This window comes from Prionailurus bengalensis, chromosome E4, assembly GCF_016509475.1.
Source record: "Prionailurus bengalensis isolate Pbe53 chromosome E4, Fcat_Pben_1.1_paternal_pri, whole genome shotgun sequence".
Lineage (NCBI taxonomy): Eukaryota > Metazoa > Chordata > Mammalia > Carnivora > Felidae > Prionailurus > Prionailurus bengalensis.
Window position 1 is genome coordinate 49,333,512 of NC_057360.1, and position 9,559 is coordinate 49,343,070.

Genomic DNA, 9,559 nt, shown 5'->3' on the forward strand with positions numbered 1-9,559 from the left:
CATCTATTAGAAGTGGTCAGAAAGACCCAAACAAAAAGACATCTGCCAACCCACAGTGTTTGATTAGAATTATCATGGATTATGCCCAAGTGTCCTTGTTTGGGAGAAAAAAAAGCACTCAGGAAAACCACAATGAGAAAAAGAAAGTTTTGCAAAAAGAAATGAATGAAAACCCTTTTCATAAGAAGGGAAAAGAAAACGGTGTCCCAACATGAAAATGTTCATTATTATTTCATAATAATCATGTATCATAATATAATTTGGTATGATATTTATATTTTACATATAGACAACTTTTCAATAAAGATGAAATATATTAATACAAAAATACTCTTTCACACTCATTACAGGAACACTTGAGGTAAAGGGCATTGGTGAATAGGCATACAACAAGCTGGGAATATAACAAGCATTGTGGTTGGAATAGTATGGAACTACAATTTAATTTCAGATCAGCCAATTACTATATTTGTGACCTTGAACAATTTACTTAATCCCTTTTTGCCTCACTTTTCTCATCTAGAAGAGTAGGAGTGATATTGGCAGTGCTATAGTGGCATAAGAGGTAAATTAAAGATAAGTGTGCATTACATGCTCAAATACTTAATTTTATTTACACAATAAAATGATATTAAAATATTTTACCATGACAGATAAGATATATAATAAGTATAAATAATGTAATTGTTCCTTTTAAATTGTAGATAGGCTGCTTAATGGGGCTCTCTGTCTGACTTTCTTCATATCTTTATTAATAATAACATGGTACTTTCATGGAACACAGTTTCAAAGAAACACAGTTTCAAAACCACAGACTTCATCCCTTGTTAATTTACAAATAAGTTTCTGGGTTCGAAAGACTATATACCTTAGTCCTATTCAAACAGCTAGTTAGTTAAAGATAAAACTAAAATTGGCTTCTTATTACACAGATTCTGTCCTTTTCCTCCTATTTTCCATATTTTATCTTTTGTCTTTATGAGATGGAAATTTGAAAGTAGTATTGCATAGCATCATATTGCAAAGTCCAAAGTCCAAGGCTTTCATAAATCTTTTCCCTTAGAGAGTTATTTGTTCTATACAAAACCTAGTTTCTTGTACAATTTACTCACTGTTCAAATTTGATGATGGGAACAAAGAACATTTGTGGGGGTCCTACGTACTTGAAGGAAATTTCTTATGTAGGTTGTGTTTCAGTGATCATTCTATTCTTTGGATTTTGATCAAAAGCAAAATTTCACCTTTGAGCTTTGGAAAAGAAATTTGTTGAAATTTAAAATCTTTTTCTAAAGCAGAGAGAGAAAAGTTTAAGGTCCAAAGGATTTTTCAAAACTCCACAGTATTTAAAGCATTTAAAACAACATTTATGGAAATAAAATTTATATTATTCAACAAATATATAATAAATATAATATAATATAATATAATATAATATAATATAATATATAATAATATATATAACTCAGAAAAGTATTGATGATAAACTATAGTAGTCTTTTAAACTGTTTTATAATTGCATCTTCAATTTGGGACACTGAAAGAAATTCTTTGTGTGTGTGTGTGTGTGTGTGTGTGTGTGTGTGTGTGTAGGTGTAATATCACAGGATTTCATTTCACAACCTCCTAAAACTTCTTATTCTGCTATATCCAGAGAGTGACAACTTGCATCAGATATAAAATGCATACATAATCTGAAATAGTGGCTACTCTTTCATTAAATTGACTATTTTGTTCAGGAGTGAAGTGCTAAAGTAGCCATATGTGTTGCCATTGTGGGTAAAATCTATCAGCTACAGTTTTCTTACTGTGAGGATAAAAATAATTAAGCAAAGAATTAAAATAATCCAGGAGCTATTTACTTTATGTATTTGAGGTGTTGTCTATCAAATTAGATTTAGGTCCCATATTACTTTATTTTTGTATATGTTCTTTTTTCTTGCATTCGGAGCATTTCTCTCACCAACACTTATATTAACTTCTCTCATTTTAATCCATTTTATATTTAAATAATATATATTCAGCTCTCTGTTACATCTCCTATTATTATATTTTCTATTCTACTTTATTTAATGGCATTTTTTATTTGTCTATCATGAATCACCATATTTGTTATGGATTTTCATTTAACAATATCTTTAATCAAATTGTTTTATAAGCCATTTAAATTCACATGTCCTATGTTATACCTACTGATATCCAGAAATACAAAATAATTAATCAGTAATATAATCTAATTGAGATTATATCTAAAGCATACAGTGTCAGAAGATGAACACCAGTACCCCTAACAGGAGATCCTTTACCGTCTGGTAAACTATGACTCTTGAAATTTTTATCTAGTTTCCAACAATGTAATTTCTTTAACTCTCATTTTTCTTATTACAAGTGTTTCAATAATTTTTGATGTTGTACATATTTCAGTATGTCCCTTTAAGTCATATTGGAACAAAAAATACATACCTGCCTAGGTACATAAGTTAGTAATAGGATTTTTTCTGGCTTCTAGCTTTATATTATTAGTCACACAAACATGTCAAAATAAGAACAGAATTTCCCAACTAGTCAGAGAAAACAAAGTTAAAGACAAAAATCTAGGTTGTTGACAGAACAATAAATACATCTACTTCATGGTGTGTAGCCAAGGATAACTAAAATGTCTAGATGATGTAAGATATTTTCTGCGACATAGTCTCATATTGATAACTTGAAATTGGAACATATTATTAGTTTTTATGTCATAGCTATTCTGTTCTTGATACTTTTCTGAGATTTATTAATCAGTGTTTATGATACATGATATCACAATCATGACATATTTGGAAGAATGATTTACTCTTTATCTCATTAAGGAATTTTACCAAGAAAAGTAATTTATTTCTGTTTGTTTATGAAACATAATGTATAGTACATGAAGTATCTATATTCTATAGGAATCAGTTAATCTAATTTATTGTCAAAATTCGAAACTCTTATTTCTAATAAACATTATTAGACTATTTTCTCAAAAAATGGTACAACTTCTGTAATGTTATATAAAAACACATTGTAGAAAGTAAAAGTTTCTACTCAAGTGTGTTTTGTCTTCTAGAGGAGAAATTCATTTCATGATTTTGTAACTTAAAGAAATATTTGATTAAAATTACCAAGGATAAAACTTTCTTGACACAATGCTGAAAATATGTAGCACTTGCAATGGTTAATAGTGTTTAAATATATATATATATATATATATATATATATATATACACACACACACACACACTATATATATATATATAATTTTAGCATTTAAATTTATTTATATATATATATTTATACATATATATATATATATATATTTGTTATCTGCAGAAATAGACTACATTTTGGTTGGGTTGGATTCACATACTGATGGCCAGCTATTCCCTATATTCAATTTTAAATATAAAATGCCAGGGCATACGTGGAAGATGTTCATAATAGCAACTGATGGTATTTAAATGTCTTTTAATTTTAGGACTGGAAAACATTTCTGATTGCTTATATATTTTGCTTATTTCACTTTTTACTTGGAAAAAAGAACCCAGAATATTATTGTTTGAACTTGACATTGAGAAGTTCTTGCGGCAGCTGGAAGTATAATTTCTTCATGTGACACCACCAACTAGTTAGATTTGAACGGATAGTTTAGGGCTTTTAAAGAGCAATTAAAATTATGTGGCAGGTGATTATGTCTCAATGCTCCAGTTGCTTATATAAATGCATCAGTATAGTACTTCACAAGCAGAAAAACAATAGAAAATTTCTGCCTATGCCCAATTACACTTGTAAACTATGTGTAGAAAATCAATGCCGTTTCATTTAATTTTACACAAACAGCAATTTGTAACTAACTTTGGAGTCTGAAAAATAATTTATTTCCATATGAATCTGTCTTGAAATTGTAACAATTAGGTTCACTGTTTTCCTTCAGGATTTCTGGCCTGCCAGTATTTGTATATGGAGAGAAATTATGCTGACCAATAAATTTTATACCTCTACAAATTTTGGGAAAGAATAATAGACTAAGGAAATAATGCATATCCATTCAGTATAATTTCATAGACTTAATTGTGAAATTAACATTTTTGCTTCATTTTACATTTGTTACATTTTACACCCAGCAATCTACAATATAATATCCTCTACAGGTTTCAGTTTAACAGGCAGAAGAACTTTTCCTGATGAAACTGTTTGATTCCCTAGTTACTTTTTATAAACTGTTCAACTTTACTATTTTTGGTTGCCTCTTCCAAGAAAAGAGTACCTCTTTGAACGTAACATAATTGTAAATGATTCGGTTCTATGGTTTCAGTGTTTGGGAAACATATATTAAAAATATTACACTATGTAAATATAGGAAAAAAGTGTACTTCTTTAGCATTGCTAGCCAAATAAATGACAACCAATTGAGTGGATTTATTTGACTTACATTTATATGGTGATTCTATGAATTGTTGTTCTTTTCCTTTTGTTCCTGCAATGGAACTTTTGGATTACCAGAAAAGTCAGGCACTTACATGTCTGATGATGACAGTTACAATTGTATCTTTGTACTGTTTTCTCTCTTGGAAGATCATTTCTTTCTCATATGTTCTAGTGTATGTTTCATTATTCTCATTTTTTAAGGAGATGAAGCATTTTTTTTTCTTTTTACATCCACAGAAAGTATTGTATTATCAATGCAGAATGACAGGGACACTATTTAATTTCCTGAATCTCACTCTGTTGAGAAACAAAGAGAATTTATTGACTTATTTTATTAGGAAGAGGTTCAAATGTGAACTTACCAGTAGATTTTGGAAAGATAGGAGACTTGTTTTTTGTTTTTTTCTCAGTAGTTTGTGGAAACAACATCCCCAGCTTCCAAACACACAATGATTACTCCTCTACTCATGTTGTATTTGTGGATAAAGCATCCTACACAAGTATTAATAATCACAGTTCACAGTTCACTGAGTAATAATTGCATCCACTGAGGTGGGATTTGCACAAGCAGAAGTATAAGTAAATTAAACTAAGAGTTTGTTTCTTATTCTTATATATTTTACTCTTTTATCAATTAACTCTTGCATACTTTTTCTAAACTTCAGATGCACAATAGGAATGGTAATTTATGCATTCTCTTTTAGTGTTGTGACAGGGAAAAAATCTCTTACATAGGAAAGACATTCCTATTATTACTATTAATAGGGCACATTGATTATTAAGTGTGTGAATAACTTCATGTAGAATGAAAAGTAAAATAACTCTATAAATGGACAAAATTATTCAGAAGCAATTTTATTTTAGGCATGTGTAACTTAGAAAACATTATTTTTTTAAATTTATTTAATGTTTATTTATTTTTGAAAGAGAGAGAGAGAGAGAGAGAGAGTGAGCAAGCACACAAGTGGGGGAGGGGCAGAGAGGGAGACACAGAATCCAAAGCAGGCTCCAGGTTGCAAGCTGTAAGCTCAGAGCCCAACATGGGGCTTGAACCCATGAACTGTGAGCTCATGACCTGAGTCTAAGTCAGACGCTTAACTGACTGAGCCATCCAGGTGCCCCGGTAAACATTATTCTAATTCTTCCAAGGTTTGGCATGGATATCTCAAATAAGGAGACACAAATGACTTAGTTACATATATACTTAGTTACATATATACTTACATAAAATCACCTAGATTAAGAATTCCATGGAACCAAAATAGTCTATATAGAAATGTTACTCTCCAGGATGTGGAGAAACGGGAACCCTCTTGCACTGTTGGTGGGAATGCAAACTGGTGCAGCCACTCTGGAAAACAGTGTGGAGGTTCCTCAGAAAATTAAAAATAGACCTACCCTATGACCCAGGAATAGCACTGCTAGGAATTTACCCAAGGGATACAGGAGTACTGATGCATAGGGGCACTTGTACCCCAATGTTCATAGCAGCACTCTCAACAATAGCCAAATTATGGAAAGAGCCTAAATGTCCATCAACTGATGAATGGATAAAGAAATTGTGGTTTATATACACAATGGAGTACTACATGGCAATGAGAAAGAATGAAATATGTCCCTTTGTAGCAACGTGGATGGAACTGGAGAGTGTGATGCTAAGTGAAATAAGCCATACAGAGAAAGACAGATACCATATGTTTTCACTCTTATGTGGATCCTGAGAAACTTAACAGAAACCCATGGGGGAGGGGAAGGAAAAAAAAAAATAAGAGGTTAGAGTGGGAGAGAGCCAAAGCATAAGAGACTCTTAAAAACTGAGAACAAACTGAGGGTTGATGGGGGGTGGGAGGGAGGGGAGGGTGGGTGATGGGCAGTGAGGAGGGCACCTTTTGGGATGAGCACTGGGTGTTGTATGGAAACCAATTTGACAATAAATTTCATATATTGAAAAAAAACAATTGCATAAAATAATTATAAACCTAAAAAAAAAAAAAGAAATGTTACTCTCCAACTCCTAAATATCTGTTTCACTATTTGTTCTATTTATGCATTCAAAACTATTTCCATATAAATACCCTATTTACCTTTTTTTTCAAGTTTATTTATTTATTTTTGAGCAAGAGAGAGGAAGAGAGACACACAGAGAAAGAGAGGGAGGGACAGAGAAAGAGGGAGAGAAAGAATCCCAAGCAGGCTCTGCACTGTCAGTGCAGAGCCAGCACAGGGCTTGATCCCATGAACCATGAGATTATGAACGGAGCCAAAATCAAGAGTTGGACGTTTAAATGACTGAGCCACCCAAGTGCACCTCCCCTATTTACCTTTTGTGACATGACACATAGTATATTTGCCTTACTATAGGCTCTTGGAACACATAAAATGTTTTCTAGAGCCTATGTTAATGACGGGGTCATAACAGACAATGAAATGTGTATTTGGATTGGATTGCATAACATATATAGAAGATAACAGATGCAAAGACATACATCTGTATTTTATCTTGTAATCAATTCGTGTACAGAATTTATGTCTTTATTCTCATGACTATGTAGTATTGCTATATAGATAAAGTAGCTTTGAATTTCATTAAATTATTGAAATCTGCATCAGTTTGCTTTACAGTATATTAGTTTTTGTGTTAGCTCGTAGCTTCAGATTTTGTCAATTCCAATGAAGCATTTTAATAGAAGAGTATTCAGTTCCCAAAGATGTTTAATAAATGTCCATTTAATGTGTTTGAACTATGGAGGGTTTCTTGGGTTATAGGATTTTGGCAATGGCATTTATGTTTCCTTTCTTCTTCCTTATTTTCTTTCTGACTGATTCCTTCCAGATTTCCTCTATGAAGCCTTCTCTGATCATCTGAATTAGAAATATTCACGCTCTGGAAATTATATAGCAATTACTGATTATTCTATTCATGTGACAGATGCCACAGAATCCTTACTTTACTAATATTATCATTTTATGCAAGCATAAAAATATCCATTAGGTTTCAAAGTTTAATTTACATCATAAGAAGGAAAGACTAGGTCATTTTTATTTAGCTCCCTGAGTAAATAATGCAAATGTGAAATTATTGCTGAAAATAGTTTGAGAATCAAGAAAATTCCCTAATTTTATAGGTGAAATTAAAGACTCAGGAGGTTGAGGTCACTTGCCCAGCTTCACATAGCTAATTAGTCTTGAGTAAGTTTCTCAGTGTCCCAGGTACCAAGTAGTTATATTGTCATTATACTTCCAATCATGTAAATATTGGCAAAAATTTCCAAATTATAAATTGCAACAGTCTTTCCTTGGCCCTCTTCTTATAAATGTTTTTGTATGTGTCTGTGATTCAAATAGTGATGTCATTGGTGTACATAGTAGATTGAATAATATCCACCCTCATATGTCTGCCCCTTAATCCCAGAACCTGTGAATATCATTGTATATAGTTAAAAAATGAATACTACCTTACATAGCAAAATATATGATTTAAAGATTTGGAGAGGAGGCACTTATTCTGCATTATCCACATGAACATCAAATTCAATAGCAAGTATCCTTATAAGAATGAGACAAAGGAAGATTTGACAAAATAAGAGAAAGCCATGAGGCTGCAGAGGTGTATATAGGAGTGACGAGGTCAAGTCAAACAGTGCCTACAGCCACGCACAGCTGGAAAAGGCAAAGAAGGGATTCTCCCCTAGAGCCTCCGGAGGGAGTCCAGCCATGCCAACATTTTGGTTTGAAAATTTTCTCCTCTAGAACTGTGAGAGAATAAATTTATACTCTTTTAGGCCACCTAGTTTGCAGTAATTTGTTACAGTAGACACAGGAAACTAATAGAGCGTGCAATCCCAAACTGTACGTTACAGTGCTGACTTGGACAAGTAGAGTACTTCATGGCAGAAGTTTGCCCAATGGAAAAATTAAATAGATTCAACAATTTTAAATTAATTTATTTATTTTGAGGAAGAGAGAGAGAGAGAGAGTGTGTGTGTGTGTGTGTGTGCGCGCGCGCGCGCCCAAGAGAGACAGGGTGGGGGGAGGGGCAGAGAGAGAGAGAGAGAGAGAGAGAGAGAGAGAACCCCAAGCAGGCTCTGAGCTATCAGCAGGGAGCCTGATCTGGGACTCAAACCCATAAACCCTAAGATTATGAACTGAGCCCAAATCAAGAGTTGGTCACTTAACTGACTGAGCCACTTGGGTGCCCTAAATAGATATTTTAAAAAGCACATATTTTTGGGGGCGCTTGGGTGTCTCAGTTGATTAAGTGTCTGACTCTTAATTTCAGCTCAGGTCATGATTTCATGGTTCATGGGTTTGAACCCCACATCGGGCTCCCTGCTGATAGCTGAGTGTTCTTGGGATTCTCTCGCTGTCTCTGCACCCCTCCTCTCTGCCCCACTCCCCCATTCTCTATCTCTATCTCTCTCAAACAAAAAACAAAAAACAAACAGAAACCATGTTTTTATACAACAGGAAATATCGCTTCTCGGCCTTTTGGCTAAGATCAAGTGTAGTATCTGTTCTTATCCATTTAATATACAGCAGGAAATGTATATTGGATAATTAAAATATGTTAGGTAATACGGCAAGCGCTGCAATACGGCATTTCTTTCATTCCTGGACAAAAAAACAAATCTTGAAGTGTATAATCCTCAGTGCAAATGAATGAGTTAAGTCAGAGAAGTTTACCAACATCGTGTAACCAGTAAAAGAATGGAGACCCACGGTGATTAATAAATTTGTCCAAGGTCAGTCAATAATTAAAGACTAAAACTTGAACCTATTAAAATTAACCATAACAGAAATAAACATGAAGCCACAATTTGTATTTAAATAGAGATAAGAAAGAAAGGTGAAATTAAGACATAAACTGAGCAATTTTTAATTATACCTTGTGGAGTTGCTTATTTATGAGGAGGGAAGGTTTTTTGTTGTTGTTTTTTTTACATTAAAATTGCCATACCAAGAAGTGGACCAGTGCAAGTATGATGCTCAAAATATGGTCAATAGTCATTTTTTTCATATATAATGAGGCATCATTTCTATTTCCGGCAATGGAAAATCTCTAATGATAATCTTCACAAAATTAATAATAAACAAAGTAACGAACAATATATAA

At 32.8% G+C, this 9,559-nt stretch overlaps 1 pseudogene; it reads left to right on the forward strand.

Moving 5' to 3' along the window:
• The first annotated feature begins 8,918 nt into the window (after positions 1–8,918).
• Positions 8,919–9,051, forward strand: LOC122476652 (annotated as a pseudogene).
• Positions 9,052–9,559: the final 508 nt, after the last annotated feature.